Source organism: Triturus cristatus, chromosome 1_1 (assembly GCF_964204655.1).
Source record: "Triturus cristatus chromosome 1_1, aTriCri1.1, whole genome shotgun sequence".
NCBI classification, from domain to species: domain Eukaryota; kingdom Metazoa; phylum Chordata; class Amphibia; order Caudata; family Salamandridae; genus Triturus; species Triturus cristatus.
In genome coordinates, this window is record NC_140579.1 from 292520099 (window position 1) to 292536068 (window position 15970).

At 49.4% G+C, this 15970-nt stretch overlaps 1 pseudogene; it reads right to left on the bottom strand.

Moving 5' to 3' along the window:
• The window catches only part of LOC146870138 (uncharacterized), a 623247-nt pseudogene that overhangs the window by 483472 nt on the left and 123805 nt on the right, over positions 1-15970 (bottom strand).

A 15970-nucleotide genomic window follows, 5' to 3' on the forward strand; every position in this document is an offset into this window, starting at 1 on the left:
ACATGTGGCATGGTGTGCGTATATGTGTGTCATGCACATATGCACACAGACACATGTTGGATGCTGCAACAGCAGATGGAGTTGACGGAACACCAACGGCAAGCTCATGGGAACACATGACACACACATGACATAGTCACATCGTGGCACGCTGGTAGTCACATGTCAGGTGTAATCATCCATGTACCTGGCATCAGGGGACAGTGGTGGGTGTTGGTGACTGTGCCATACCAGTGATGCAGTGCTTGACACGTGTGTCCTACATGCACACATGTGCACAGTGTGAAGGGGAAGTGTGCAACGTAGTGCCCCATCACACATGACATGTGTAAACAGCTCATCACACATCTATTGTGCCACAACATGATGAGACATGTGCCACATCACTGCCTGACACACCTAGGCCCTGCACATGAAGGACTGCACTGACAATGACTTGATGTCCAGCCTTGTGCGAGTCTGATACCTCCATTCCTTTCGTGTGCGCCTCCTATCACCAGTGTAAGCTGTGAAACGCAGCACACACGCTCTGGGGGCGTGTGTACGGGCCGTACTCACGCGTGAGTACGTGCCGTACACGCGTGAGTACGTGGCTATCACTATAGTTGTGTTACTGTAGGTCTGAGTGATACAGCACGTACTCACGCATGTACGGCCCGTACACGCGTGAGTACGTGCCTATCACTATAGTTGTGTTACCGTAGGCCCTAGTGATACTGCACGTACCCACGCATGTACGGCACGTACTCACGCGTGTACGGGCCGTTCACGTGTGAGTACGTGCCTATCACTATATTTGGGGGTACCACAGGCCCTAGTGATACGGCCCGAACCCACGCATGAGTACGTGCCGTACACACGTGAGTACGTGCCTATCACTATAGTTGTGTTACTGTAGGTCCGAGTGATACGGCACATATTCACGCATGTACGGCCCATACACGCGTGAGTATGTGCCTATCACTATAGTTGTGTTACCGTAGGCCCTAGTGATACTGCACGTACCCACGCATGTACGGCACGTACTCACGCGTGTACGGGCCGTTCAGGCGTGAGTACGTGCCTGTCACTATAGTTGGGGGTACCGTAGGCCCTAGTGATACGGCCCGAACTCACGCATGAGCACGTGCCGTACACGCATGAGTACGTGCCTATCACTATAGTTGTGTTACTGTAGGTCCGAGTGATACGGCACATACTCACGCGTGTACGGCCCGTACACGTGTGAGTACGGACCTATCACTATAGTTGGGGTACCGTAGGCCCTAGTGATACGGCCCGTACTCACGCGTGTACGGCCCGTACATGCGTGAGTACGTGCCTATCACTATAGTTGTGTTACTGTAGGTCCGAGTGATACAGCACGTACTCACGCATGTACGGCCCATACACACGTGAGTATGTGCCTATCACTATAGTTGTGTTACCGTAGACCCTAGTGATACTGCATGTACCTACGCATGTACGGCACGTACTCACGCGTGTATGGGCCGTTCACACGTGAGCACGTGCCTATCACTATAGTTGGGGGTACCGTAGGCCCTAGTGATACGGCCCGAACTCACGCATGAGTACGTGCCGTACACGCGTGAGTACGTGCCTATCAATATAGTTGTGTTACTGTAGGTCCGAGTGATACGGCACATACTCACACGTGTACGGCCCGTGCACGTGTGAGTACGGGCCTATCACTATAGTTGGGGTACCGTAGGCCCTAGTGATACGGCCCGTACTCACGCGTGTACGGCCCGTACATGCGTGAGTACGTGCCTGTCACTATAGCTGTGTTACTGTAGGTCCGAGTGATACTGCACGTACTCACGTGTGTGTACGTGCCTATCACTATAGTTGGGGTACCGTAGGCCCTAGTGATACGGCCCGTACTCAAGCGTGTACGGCCCGTACACACGTGAGTACGTGCCTATCACTATAGTTGTGTTACTGTAGGTCTGAGTGATACGGCACGTACTCACGCGTGTACAGCCCGTACACGCGTGAGTACGTGCCTATCACTATAGTTGTGTTACTGTAGGTCTGAGTGATACGGCACGTACTCACGCGTGTACGGCCCGTACACGTGTGAGTACGTGCCTATCACTATAGTTGTGTTACCGTAGGCCCTAGTGATATGGCACGTACTCACGCATGTACGGCCCGTACACGCGTGAGTACGGCCCGTATCACTGTAGTGATGGTGCCCTAGGGGTACGTGTGAAACGCGCTGTACCTGTGTGGGGATTTAAGAATTACAATGGGGACACATGAGGAACAAGTATTAGGGCCTAAATGCATGCTGGTTGTCATGGATACCGAGTTTCAAGTTCAAAATTTAACATCATGTGGTCTGGAAAAAGCAGTTGGCCACATTATACATTGTTGCAAAGTGGTTGTTGACTTGACATGATGCTGCAAATTCGAAAGATGCTAAGGCTGTCACTGGTGTATGTTTAAAGGGATTGGAGGAAACGTAGGATGCAAATGAGTCTGACCAATCACTCTGTACTCCTGTAAATGAAATAGGCCAGCAAGGCAGATATAAGGCAGGCAGAACCCATGGGAGGGCACTTGCCTGCACAACATGTCAGTCGATACCACTGCTGCTGTATTGTCTCCCTCTGGCACCATGTCAAGGACTGTGGAGAGGGCCCAGCCTTTCACCCAGGAGGAGAATGAGGCCCTGCTGGATGTGATCCTCCTACGGTACCCCCATTCTGTATGGTCGACCAGGGGAGCAGGTGAGTGCTGACTCCACTACCTTTGCCTGTGCACCTTTTTTGTGTCTGTCACTTCTGGCATTGTGTCCAGGTGTGACAAACATGCAATGTTGGTTGGAGTGGGTCCCAGGGGGGGGTGGATGGCTTATGTCTCTCATGTAGGGCTTGATGTAGTTCATGTGTGCACTCCTCACTTGCATTGTGCTTACTGTGACATTCACTGCATAGTGCATGGCACATTCAGCCAGCCTAATCCTCTTGGGCATTCTTGTTCTATTGTCCTGCGGTGATTCAGTGGTCACCCCGGTGTGACAGGTGACTGCACCCACAGATGTGTGTGAGAGTTGAGTGGAGCTGTGGTGAGAGTGGTGAAAGTGTCCAAATGATGTGTACGCCCCCTGGACATTGATGGGTGTGAATGTTTCTTGTCATGTGGGTGAGCGTCTATGTGGAGTGTTGCACCACAGCTGCATGGAGGAGGCAACTGCTCAATCCATCTGATGTGAGAAGTAAGCCGTGCTGTGTGTCTGACTTGCTGAGCTAGCCCCACACCTGTGACCCCCCTGGCAAGTGGCACATGTGCAGAGTGAGGTTTGCATCCGCTGTTGCCAATGGCAGGTGATTGATGTGTGCCTGTGTGTGTCTGTGTACTCTGCTGAGGTTTTGTCAGTGGCCTGGGGCATGTGACTGCTTTGCGGTGCTGTCCATCAGCCTTGTGTTGCTTGGGATGCACAGTGTGTGCCATGATCAGGGATTGTTTCGCACCCCTCATGCCATGTAGTGCATTGGTGCATCCACAGTGGAAAAAGTCCCTATGACTAAGGTGCTATTACTTGCCAGCATACTATGCCCTGTTCAACAAATCAAAGATGTTCAAAAGTGTGTCTCTGTGACATGGTGCAGGTGTAGTGATGTTGTCCCACTTTGTCATCCACACAGGTAACCGCCTACCACAAGGGGAAGATCTGGAAGGATGCCGTCAAGGCCGTGCAATCGGTGGAGGGTCGCAGTCGGCGCCTGTCACAAGTGAGGAAGAGATGGCAGGACATCCGGTGCTGGACCCGGAGGATCGCCCGGGTCATGCTGAAGGAGGAGGCTCCTTGCAAGCATGGCGGGCGCCGGCGCCTGACCCACCAGATGAAGCGTGTCCTGGCGGTGGTCTTCCCTGACCTGGATAGGTGGATACAGGAGTTACAGCAGCAGGAAGGGGGTAGGTACATGTGTGTTTGTTGTGTGTCGCCAGCGTTTGTGGCTGCTCAGTCGCCTGGATACACTGCCAGGGTATATATGTGCAGTGCATATCCTATTCCCCCAAGTCAACCTGTGCTGTTCTTCCTCCCTTCCCCTCCTTGACATGTGTTACCTGGTCTGTGTGTTATCACTATTGCACATGGTCATCTAGGCTGCCAGTTAATCAAGGTGCACACTGCTTTCAGCATCATGTGTGGGGGTGGTCTGCCTGTGCCCTGTCCTGTTCAGTCATTTGGGGGTGCATAATTGTTGGCACTGATGCTGAGTCTCAACATAGGAGTGTGAGGTTTCAAATGAACAGACTTGCAGCATGCATTACCAATGTTGTGGCCTCAGACATGATGTGATATATGCATAGTGCCGGGACGGTTGCTCCTGTTACAGTCAGCTCATTCCAGGACCATGGAGCAGTGTGCCCACTACAGTCCCCTGACACAGCCTGCCCTCCTACTCATGTGTGTCATCCAACACTGTGCACATTCACTGTGGGTTCAGCATGGCTCTGCCTCTGTGGCATTGTTCCCTGGCCTAGGTAGTATTTTTCACATGTGTGATACATTTGTCCACTGGACAGGGATACACCAGTTTGCTTGTGCATACTCACACTGGGCAGTGCCTGTGTGGCTATTCACAACAATCTGTTGATGTTTGTTTGTGACCAATATGTTTTGGCAGCCCTACAAGGTGATGTCGTGTTAATGAAGCTAGTTTTCAAGCACAGTTATTGTAACCCTGAATAAGAGGTGTCACTTCTTGATCGGTATCAGTCACATTGACTCAGGTATGGGTGGGTGTGTGCGGGAGGGGCGTACATGTTCAACCCTGATTTTTCATTGCCAGTTCTGACTTGTGTGTGATAATTCGCAGTACAGAAAGTCACCGTGCAGTGCCCCCGTGATGTTGGCTAGTGCTTAATGTTTGTGCTTCGTAGCCTGTGTCAGTTTTTGACAATCATGTATCCTGCTTGTACATTTTTTGCACCTGTGTGTGGTTCAGATGCTACACAGTTGTCACTTTGTGTGCTGACATCTGTGGGTACATTCTGGCTCGCCATGAGGGTGTCCCCACAGTACAGCTAGGCTTTTTTACAAAACAATTGCAGGCCCATTAGCTTATTCATTGTCCTGGGTGTGGACATGTGTGCCACTCCAGAAGACAGTCAGTAGGTCATATGTGTAGCCAACTGTGTAATCAGGTGACGGATAGCCATGTGACAAATGACATTATTCAAGTTGTTACTCAGAGAAATTGTCCCTTGGCAATCACTACACCTGTCAACATGTCTCAATGTTTCATATGCTTGACCTTGTTGTTTTGTTGTGAAGGACAATAATGTGCCTGCATGACAGATGTCTCCCAAGGAAGTGCACAAGCCACCACCTTTACACTTTCCTGGGACCCGCTGGCACATTTTAAAGTAAGGCACAGTTTGAACGAAACTTGTTTAGAGTTCATACATATACATGTTCCCACAGTGTGGTTGCATTTGGGTTAGTCCTTGGTTGTTGCCGATACCAACTTACGAGTGTCAAGTCATCCAGACCACCGTGGTGCCTTGTATATGTACTTACTGATACACCATTTCTGCCTAACAGTGGCTGATTTGAATGAGTCTGGCAGCTCAGACAATGACTGTGTACATGTAGTTTGGTGTGCACCTCCTTGTGTGACTTTTGTTATACAGACACATGTGTGTTCTGTTCACAAAGTGGCACATTCACACATTCTAGACATGTCCATTGTGTAAAGGGTTGTGATTCTCCAGGAATCACAATGTATTTCTTTGGGGTTTCCTAAGTACTCACAGGTCTCTGAGTGTGGGGACACCTTCTGCATTGGCATGTGGTATTTGGACTTAGGTGCGACATTACTGTTGGGTTCACAGTGAAGAAGAGGTGGCATGCCTTCATAGTCTTGCTGTGCTCAACTGATCCCAGACACTAGCTTCTCAGGATCTTGGGATTTCAAGGTATTTGCTGTTGTGTCCTAATTTTCATTTTTTCCAAGTGGCATGGTGGGTCAACCAACTGGGGAGTGCAGGGCTTACATATGTGGGGAGTATTCTAGATGTTACTCATGATGCCTTTCCTGTTATGCACTGTTGCCTATTTTGTTTGGACTCATGTGTCAGATGTATACAGGTGACTGATTTTTTCCTGTCTCTTCACCTTGCCCACAGCATCATCGGAGGACACCGAGGGAGACACCGGCTCGGACGTGGAGGAGAGATCGAGCACTGGTGCCACCACTCCTGAGGAGTCGGCGGAATCTAGTGGCACGGAGGGCGAGGGGAGTGAGGCGGAGGACCTGCCCAGTACCAACACTGACTACGAGGCTGACGGGCCCGAGGCTGAACTCCCTGAGGGGGCGGAGGCTGCTCCAACAGCTGGCAGCAGCACTCCATCCGTCACCGCCCCCTCCATTCCCATCACCGCCCTCCCACTTGCTCGGGTCCCTTCTGTCCGTGCTAGGCGACCACATGTCTCCTTCGTGCCAGGCACCGCACCCCCTGCCCCTGTCCCCCCTGCTGCCCTCACTGCCGAGTCTGTGGACATTCAGCAGCAGTTGCAGGTTGGGCAGACATCGATCCTGACTGTCCTCCATGGCCACACCAGACTGCTGACCCAGATGGTGTCGTACATGGAGGGCATGTCATCAGCGATGTCTGACCAAAGCATGTTGCTGAGGTCCCTGGACTCGTCACTGATGGCAGTAGTGAGTCACCTGCAGTGCTGCGTCCCCCCCTACCCGTGCACCATCCACAAGTCCCACACCCATGCCTGTCCCAAGCACACCAAGACATCCACACACACGCACCCCACCAGACACAAGCAGCACACCACCACGTACGGGCAAGCGCACACCTCCTGACACGCACCTCAGGGGGAAGCAGGCACACCCACTGGGTCTGGGGCACACAGGCAGGCACGCAGCCACAGTCCTCGTCCACATGACTCACTCCCCAGTCCCTCCGATGTCACTCCCCTTGGCTCCCCTGCCCCAGAATCGGAGAAGGAGGCCTACTTTTCTGGGCTGGGCCTCAGCCCCACTAGTTCACCTGGCCGGAAACGGTCAAGGCGCTCCACGGGTAGGGGAGTTAAGTCCTCCAGCCTGTCCACCACCTCCCCCAGTAGCGCTGCAACCCATCCCTCCGACCCCCCCCCCCCCTTGGGGCCGGTTGTTTCTCCGGGTGCAGGGGAGATGCTTGAAGAACTGGCAGAAGTGTGCATTGCCGAGCTCACCTCCACCTTTGGCGCTGCCCCACCCGCTGTGGTGGAGTCGTCCATCCCTAGACCCACCACACCTACCCTTCCCCCTCCTGTCCCTGCGGTGCCTGGTCCTTCCCCACATGATGCCCTTCCCCCCCCCCCAGTCGACGACACAGATTCTTCTGATGTGCAGACAAGCTAGGGGAGACGCATGGCCATGTGTCCCCCCCAAGGACTGATGATATGGACTGGCCTTTGGCCTTTTCGAATAGTCTTGTTTACACATTTTTATTTTCATGCTGAATAAAGCATTTTCTATTTTTGTTAGAAAAGTCTTGCATTTCAGGTATTGATGCTGATGCTGATGCTACAGCAGTTGGGGTTGTGGGCATGTGTTATGTTTCAGGGAAATGTTGTAGTCTGCTGCTCATGGGGTGGAACCTGGTATCTGCGTGCCATCACAAGGTCTCTGCAAAGATTCTTTGTTGTGTATGCTCTTTGTGTTTGGAGACATTGTCCCAAGGAGTGTTCCTTCCTCTGTGGCACCTGACATCTTCCCTGCAGAGGGTTGCACAATTGTTGTGTTGACCTGTGTCTACATTTCCTTTGTTGGTGATGGATCTCTTCAACTCTGGCCATGCCTGCTCAGCAATGTCTCCGGCTGCATCGTCTGTGCCATCCTTGGTACTCACTGTACTTGTGTATAGAGTATTTTGCCATGCCTTCATGGAGAAATTGTCCCTTTTCCGCACAATGCATGTGTGTAATCCCAGCCTAGCACACATATGGTACTTGTTCTGCTGGGTATTTGAACACCTGACTCACAATTGTGGGCATTGTATCTGTGGGAACTCCACCCTATTCCTTCCATGACAGACAACATCTTGGTGGCTGGCCCAGCACCTGAACATTCCTATCAGTCCTGGGATGTGTGTGACTGTGTGTGTTCTCTTTGGCTCTCTTAGTTTAGTAGGCAGTGACATGACTATACAGTCTTGTGGCATGATCTCAGTGTGTGTATTGTGCTGCATCTGCCAGGGGTGGGTATGCATGTGTTATTTGTCCTCACACCCACATGTGGTGTGTCACGCAGTGGGGGAAAGACATCCATCCTCCTGGGAGTGGGACACTGCTGTCAGTGATGTGTTGTTATGGCACTATCATCATTGTCCAAAGTTAGGGATGCGTACATACACCAATGGAGTTGTGGTCATCTGATAATGATGTACACCCCCCCATGTCTCTGTCCACTGCTGGGAGTCCTCTGCACCCACTCATATATGTCTGTCCACTGCTGGGAGTCCTCTGCACCCACCCCCATGTCTCTGTCCACTGCTGGGAGTCCTCTGCACCCACCCCCATGTCTCTGTCCACTGCTGGGAGTCCTCTGCACCCACCCCCATGTCTCTGCCCACTGCTGGTGTTGATATGCACCCACCCCCATGTCTCTGTCCACTGCTGGTGTTGATATGCACCCACCCCCATGTCTCTGTCCACTGCTGTGAGTCCTCTGCACCCACCCCAATGTCTCTGTCCACTACTGTGAGTCCTCTGCACCCACCCCCATGTCTCTGTCCACTGCTGGTGTTGATATGCACCCACCCCCATGTCTCTGTCCACTGCTGGGAGTCCTCTGCACCCACCCCCATGTCTCTGTCCACTGCTGGGAGCTCCCTGCACCCACCCCCATGTCTCTGTCCACTGCTGTGAGTCCTCTGCACCCACCCCCATGTCTCTGTCCACTGCTGGTGTTGATATGCACCCACCCCCATGTCTCTGTCCACTGCTGGGAGTCCTCTGCACCCACCCCCATGTCTCTGTCCACTGCTGGGAGCTCCCTGCACCCACCCCCATGTCTCTGTCCACTGCTGGGAGTCCTCTGCACCCACCCCCATGTCTCTGTCCACTGCTGGGAGTCCTCTGCACCCACCCCCATGTCTCTGCCCACTGCTGGTGTTGATATGCACCCACCCCCATGTCTCTGTCCACTGCTGGTGTTGATATGCACCCACCCCCATGTCTCTGTCCACTGCTGTGAGTCCTCTGCACCCACCCCAATGTCTCTGTCCACTACTGTGAGTCCTCTGCACCCACCCCCATGTCTCTGTCCACTGCTGGTGTTGATATGCACCCACCCCCATGTCTCTGTCCACTGCTGGGAGTCCTCTGCACCCACCCCCATGTCTCTGTCCACTGCTGGGAGCTCCCTGCACCCACCCCCATGTCTCTGTCCACTGCTGTGAGTCCTCTGCACCCACCCCCATGTCTCTGTCCACTGCTGGTGTTGATATGCACCCACCCCCATGTCTCTGGCCACTGTTGGGAGTCCTCTGCACCCACCCCCATGTCTCTGTCCACTGCTGGGAGTCCTCTGCACCCACCCCCATGTCTCTCTCCACTGCTGGGAGTCCTCTGCACCCACCCCCATGTCTCTGTCCACTGCTTGTGTTGATATGCACCCACCCATGTCTCTGTCCACTGCTGGGAGTCCTCTGCACCCACCCCCATGTCTCTGTCCACTTCTGGGAGTCCTCTGCACCCACCCCCATGTATCTGTCCACTGCTGGGAGTCCTCTGCACCCGCCCCCATGTCTCTGTCCACTGCTGGGAGTCCTCTGCACCCACACACATGTCTCTGTCCACTGCTGGTGTTGATATGCACCCACCCCATGTCTCTGTCCACTGCTGGGAGTCCTCTGCACCCACCCCCATGTCTGTGTCCACTGCTGGTATTCCTCTGCACCCACCCCCATGTCTCTGTCCACTGCTGGGAGTGATGGGCACCCACCCCTCACATGTCCCTGTCCACTGCTGGTATTCCTCTGCACCCACCCCCATGTCTGTGTCCACTGCTGGTATTCCTCTGCACCCACCCCCATGTCCCTGTCCACTGCTGGTATTCCTCTGCACCCACCCACCCACCCACTTGCACCCTTGCTGTGGTACACTGCTGTCCTGGGCTTACACCACCCCCAATTTACAGCTGATGTGCTGCACCAAGCCGTACACCTACATCCGTGGCATGTGTACGCCTTGTATCCATCATGTAATGGGGCTGTAGGGGTACGGGTGGTACGGCCCGTACCCATGCTCTGGGGGCGTGGGTACGGGCCGTACCACCATTGTGGTGGTGCCGTAGGGGTACGCGTGGTACGGCCCGTACCCATGCTCTGGGGGCGTGGGTACGGGCCGTACCACCATTGTGGCGGTGCCGTAGGGGTACGCGTGGTACGGCCTGTAACCATGCTCTGGGGGCGTGGGTACGGGCCGTACCACCATAGTGGCGGTGATGTAGGAGTACGCGTGGTACAGCCCATACCCACGCTCTGGGGGGCGTGGGTATGGGCCGTACCACCATAGTGGCGGTGACGTAGGGGTACGCGTGGTACGGCCCGTACCCATGCTCTGGGGGGCGTGGGTAAGGGCCGTACCACCATAGTGGCGGTGACGTAGGGGTACGCGTGGTACGGCCCGTACCCACGCTGTGGGGGGCGTGGGTACGGGCCGTACCACCATTGTGGCTGTGACGTAAGGGTAGGCGTGGTACGGCCCGTACCCACGCCCCCCAGAGCGTGGGTATGGGCCGTACCACCATTGTGGCGGTGACGTAGGGGTACGCGTGGTACGGCCCGTACCCATACTCTGGGGGCATGGGTACGGGATGTACCACGCCCCCAGAGCATGTGGGCGTAGTGGTGACGGGTACAAGTCGACGTCCACTTCCGTTGTGGAGGTAGGTAGGGATTGGTGGACACGCCCCCCCAGTGACCAGAGCCTGGAGGTCATTTCTGTGCAGGACATATGTATATTTGTAATTGGGTGGGGGTAATGTTTCCTGCCCCAGCCCCCCCACTGCCCTTTGCCCCTGGGTGTTGTTCTGACCTTCTGCGGCGTCTGCGTCGGTTTCTGAACATGAGGTCGTAGGCTATGAGGGCCGGGATGACGCGTAGGTTGGGGTCCATCGCTGTCCGTCCCGTACCGGTACTCCTTCTTCGCGCCGTCCTCAATTTCCCGGGAGTTTTTGGCTGCCGTAAAAAAATAGCGGTGCGGAGTGACATAGGCATGGATTGTACTTGCTGGTCCGTAAAACGCTGCCTGACTCCGTGCGGACGTCGTGTACGCGCTGTCCAGATTCAGATTTGTATGTATTTTTTTGCCGGTCGGTCTTTTGTACGACTCGTACGGAAATGGTATTTCTGTGCGAATCGTACTTGCGAGTTTGTAAGGTGTTTTTCCCGGGTACGAGTCGGACAGAGAAAACGCTCCTTACGACCATTTGTACCCGGGTTTTACAGGATCGGAATCGGCACCTAAGTATTTAAGGGTAGTAATTTAATCGTATTTAATTTTATTTAATTTCAAATAATTAGGGGTTATGGTTATTAATAAGTTTAGATTAAGGATATATATTAAAATGATATTCAATTATTTAATATAAAAGTGATTTAAATTCATTGCTATTCTAGTTAGGGTTCAGGTATTAAATGCCAGCATTTTATAAATGAATTAAAGTAATTTAAATGTAATTTAAACGTTCGAGGTAACCGCATGATTGGGATAGTGGGGTTGTAATAATGGTAAAATACATTAAAAACATACATCTGTCAAAGTAGTGGCATCAGTGTAGTGCCGCTGATGTATGAATGTACAACTGTGTATTGGCCAATAACTGAGACCTGCGTCTGCTCCGATTGTCAAGGGAGATCATCACAATGCAAGACACTGGGAAAAGTGAAACCTACATTGGACAAAAGGAATGGCTTCACATTTTCACCACACAAGAGGTACACAGATTTCTTAAAGGGGGCACATAATGCTGTATGTGCAGGCTGGGATGTCTAAGAAAGACATCACCAAGTTAAACCATTTTATACAGAACACACACAAATTCCAAACTGACTCCTCCATTCACCCCTACACTCATGTAGTACACATCCCCCTCAAAAAACAGATATTTTTGATGCTTCTCCCAGACATGATGAAAGCAAAGGATGACTATTTTTGGAAAGTGAGTGGACCGTTGCTGGGAAGAGTTAATAGAGTTTCACTTGTATACACATAAAAAGGCCTGTGATTCCGAACTGTGATCAGGCAGCTACTCCAGTCACTGCATAGCCTGAGATGCGATGATGTAGCTATTCTAGCTCAGGAAGGGGTCCACTTGGCTACGCACACTAACAGCCCACTCTGATGCTGGACACGCCACTAATGATATGGACCACTTCTAGTGAGCTCACACGATCGTCAAGCTCTCTAGAGTGAAAACAAGGGGAAGTCCTGAAAATGTGCAAGGGATACGGCAGCACAACTTTTCTGGGCCATGCAGAGGATGTTCGGATCAGGTTTGTGTCATAGCTACATTTTGAGCATTGATTGATCTAAAAAAAAAAGAAGATACACAGTCTACAAAGTGAGCAGTGACTCAGTGAATAAAAATACGAACTTGAATGCACAAGTAAATAATACTGAATGTATTTATCCACCAGTGTAGGTTTGAAATAGACTGTTTGTTCTTTATCAGAGAAAGAACCTAGAGGAAATGGACCTTAAGGTCTACACAAAGGCTCATGCAGTTCAGCCAGGTCAGAAACCTGAGAATAGAAAACTAGTCTCTTGGTGCCACAGTCTACACTGTACACAGATAACACCTACCCAACACACATTCAAATTACGTTAGAAATATTGTTCAGGATGTAGCTATGAGGTGGTTGGAAAAGGCCGGGTGTCATCATACTAAGTGAATGACCAGTCCCAATCTCTGCATCTTTTTGTTGTGCCTAGCAAATGACCAGTCCCAATTTTTGCATTTTTTGTTGTGCCTAGCCAAATAATTCTCCCTATGGATTCACATCTTGCATGTAGTTACCTTTGCATTCAGGAACAGGCTCTCTCCACTGTCCTGTCTCCGTGCAGTGATTTACCCGGCTTCCGCTCAGCCGGAAATAGTTGGAGTTGAAACTGTACATTACAGCGGAGAGGTACTGGAACTCCTCCTGGCCGTAGCCGCTATGAGTGCCATTGCTATGTCTGGACGGTCACCGCACACAACAGCTAAAAGGAAGGAAAAAAAGAAAGACACATTTGATGTAAATGCCAATTGATTTATTTAGAACTCCTACATCTTACAAGAGATGTTATTTAGAGGAGGAAGCATTGACTAAATTACTGAAGTTTTGTGCTTTAATTCTGCAGGATAGCTATACCTACAAGAGACTCTTTAAAGAAGCTGCCAATACCCTTGCACAAAGGGGATTCTAGCCATCGCCTACAATTTTGTCAAGCTCTATGAACATCTGGTTATGGACAGCAGAGACCTAAGATTCCACTCTGAGTGAATTTGGCCCTTTAGGAGTGATGCATTTTCAATCCTCACAAGTGGCCCGTCTAACTAACTGAGTCGGTATGTAGCCTGTACTTCGCAGGCTCCAGATCAGTAAATCACATATGTTACCTGGGGAATTATTGCATCCCAGGTAAATAATAAGTCTTTAAAATCGCTGGTTTTGTCTTCATATGTAGGTCACTTTTTTATAGTTTTAAGACACTTAATTTTTATCTAGGACCGTTGCACAGGTAGTGTCACTTTACCAGGTACTTACAAGAAAATTAAATATTCCCATGGGGTATAAGCCAATTCAACATGTTTTACGGAGACAGCACAAGCACTTTAGCGCTGGTTAGCAGTGGTAAAGTGTGCATAGGCTTTAGGCCAACAAATTCAACAACAAAAAATAGGAGGAGGAAGGTAAAAATTCTGAGGTTGACCCTGCAGAATGAACCAAGTTCAACATAAGGTAATTAAAATGTAAAGTAGATTGAAATAAAAAGAGGAAAAATAATTTTACTTATGATTACATTTGAATGTTTTAAGATATTTAATTTAATATATGGGTAGATGTTTGTAGGGCTCAGGGATGGGTAGTGCATAAGGGTGTAAGAAATGTTTAGGGTTCAGGGATGGTTGGTATGTAGGTATAGAAAAGGATGTTTTAGGGTTCAGGAATGGGTTATGTGCAGGGGTAAGAGGGTGTCAAGGTTCAGGAATAGGAAGTGCTTTTAGTAGTATTGGGTTTTAGGGCTCGGGGAGGGTAAAACATAATTACATTACTTTCAATAAAATAAATATGTGTAAATATTTTTTCTTTTCAATAATTATTATTTTAGTGCTGTTTAATTAATATTAATGGTCAGAGACCCCTCATTCAGAAATAGCCTGGTTCGGTGTCAGAGAACATAATATACTCTGTTTCATTCAAATTGGGACATCTTCCGATTAGTCCCCTGTTAACATTCTTAATGTATGTAAAGACAGGTAATTTTTGGTCATAAAAAACATAAATTCAAAATCAAGAGTTTCATGGCATGTGCTACATGTATGTTATTATTATACCTTTGAGATTGTCCAGTGCTCTAATGGTGGTCTTGTAATATTGTGCAAACATCAAGCCTAGACTAGAGCACTTTCTGCATTCTGTAGCCTGCTTGGTAAAATGTCCAAAAATGACAATCCTTTTGAACTTTCAATTTTGCTCCTCCAGCTGCTGCTGCTTTAAGCACTGATTGGTTGTATGTTACAATATCAAAACCAGAAATGTAGTTTGATATAAATATTGTGGCCTATATTTGGTCTATAAAAATATTGATCCACTTGGGGCAGACTTTCTATTATTTATTTATTTATTTTGTTTGTTTAAAAAAAAAAAAAAGTTTTTTATTAATCAAGTTGTCAATAATACAAACATAGTCAAATCAGTGTTGTTCATGACATCGTGTGTGCACCATAAACATTTGTGCAATTGCATCAGTACTGTTATAAACATAACAGTTTTCAGCTCCACTATACATAAATATCAGAATCTGAATAGATAGAGTAGAGGTCATTCCCACATAGTTAAGAGGTAGCCATATCTAATCTTTGTCTTCCAACACGTTATCCTAGCCCTCGTAAATATTTAAATTAATACCTTCATTTAAATTATGTACGAATTCAAAACGAATTACCTTAAAATTATTTAACTAAACTAAATTAAATTACACTTTAAATAACATAGTAGTACTATTTATTTTTTAAATATATGTATGTGTTTTATATAGTCTAAAATGACTGTTATTCACGTCCTTTCTCTCAGAACGTTTTCTAAGTTTGGATAGCCAAGTCTATCTTTTCATCAAGTAACAAATATTTACTGAAGTCTGTATCAGTCATTAAGTCTGTTACAACCGCAATACTAAATGATGAAACAATGCACATACTATACATACGGTTTTATGGGAAATGCTGATCTGAGCTGCCCTGTGGTTGCTTGACGTTTTTGAGTGATGTTGGTCTGTGATTATTACCTTATCTTTTAAAGATGTCAGGATTTGATTGTTATCTATTATTGAGAGATGTCGAGAAGGGGTATGGCGGCAAATATATCTGGTTTGGGAAGGATGAGAGTCAGGCAACCAAGTGGATGGTTCATAGGCAGGATGTGCAGTCTGTGTGTTTGGCAAGGGGTGGGCCAGCATTCCAAGTATGTTTATTTGGAAGGAAGGGAGAAGAGGAGGAGCAGGCCACCAAATACATGGATCTCGAAGTAGGGGTAGCAGGGGCTGAAAGACTCCCAAGAAAGAGGTTTTTTTTTTAAGTGGTGCGAAACAAGATGCATTTTGTGGGAGGGGTGAGGTAGTGGAAGTGGAGCATGACATGCATGTTTTCGGGGGGCTGGGGTGCAGAGGTAGTGATGGAGCAGGTAGTGCAACATTTTGTATACCTCCTCTATTCATGCATGAAAATACTAATTATATAATCTA